Source organism: Hipposideros armiger, unplaced genomic scaffold (assembly GCF_001890085.2).
Source record: "Hipposideros armiger isolate ML-2016 unplaced genomic scaffold, ASM189008v1 scaffold_1585, whole genome shotgun sequence".
Taxonomy (NCBI): Eukaryota; Metazoa; Chordata; class Mammalia; order Chiroptera; family Hipposideridae; genus Hipposideros; species Hipposideros armiger.
This window is the reverse complement of record NW_017732935.1, coordinates 134,762-135,937: the sequence shown is the minus strand read 5'-3', so window position 1 is coordinate 135,937 and position 1,176 is coordinate 134,762. Positions and strand designations below refer to the sequence as shown.

The window sequence follows — 1,176 nt, the reverse complement described above, 5'->3', positions numbered from 1 at the left end:
TCTAATCCGGCCTTGTGTCTCGCCAGCCACCGCCGCCTCCTCCTTTCCACCCGAGCCCGCCTCCAGTACAGCACCCCAGACCGCTGACACCCTCCCCGTCTCCTCCGTTCGGGATTGAGCCTCTTCTTCAGCTACTCAGCACCCTCACACTCCACGATCCTTATGTTTTTTCTTATAGTTACTCGTCAAAGCATTTTTAGTATAACTCATAGTAATTCTCTGTTCAATGTTCCATGTTCAAAATGTGTTATCAGCCTTTTTCGCAATGAGTTTGCCGCCAGAACACAGGCGTAGTGAAAACCACCGCTAAATCTAACCCAAAATGGGAAAGGAAAAGACACACATCAACATCGTTGTCATCGGACACGTAGATTCCGGCAAGTCTACCACTGCTGGTCATCTGATATACAAATGTGGTGGAATTGACAAAAGAACCACTGAAAAATTTGAGAAGGAGGCTGCTGAGATAGGAAAAGGCTCCTTCAAGTATGCATGGGTCTTGGATAAACTGAAAGCTGAACGTGAGCGTGGGATCACCACTGATATCTCCCTGTAGAAATTTGAGACCAGCCAGTATTATGTGACCATCATTGACGCCCCAGGACACAGAGACTTTATCAAAAACATGATTACAGGCACATCTCAGGTTGATTGTGTTGTCCTGATTGTGGCTGCTGGTGTTGGTGAATTTGAAGCAGGTATCTCCAAGAATGGGCAGACCCGTGAGCATGCCCTTCTGGCTTACACATTGGGTGTGAAACAATTAATTGCTGGTGTCAACAAAATGGATTCCACTGAGCTGCCTTACAGCCAGAAGAGATACGAGGACATCGTTAAGGAAGTCAGCAACTACATTAAAAAAACTGGCTACAACCCTGACACAGTAGCATTTGTGCCAGTTTCTGGTTTGGAATGGTGACAACATGCTGGAGCCAAGTGCTAACATGCCTTGGTTCAAGGGATGGAAAGTCACCCGTAAAGATGGCAGTGCCAGTGGAACCACGCTGCTTGAAGCTCTGGATTGCATCCTGCCACCAACTCGTCCAACTGACAAACCTTTGCGCCTGCCCCTCCAGCAGGATGTCTACAAAATTGGTGGTATTGGTACTGTCCCTGTGGGCCATGTGGAGACTGGTGTTCTCAAACCCGGCATGGTAGTCACCTTTGCTCCAGTCA

General features: G+C 48.0%; 1 pseudogene; it reads left to right on the top strand.

Moving 5' to 3' along the window:
- The first annotated feature begins 270 nt into the window (after positions 1–270).
- Positions 271–1,176, top strand: part of LOC109377852 (elongation factor 1-alpha 1 pseudogene) — a 22,790-nt pseudogene continuing 21,884 nt past the window's right edge.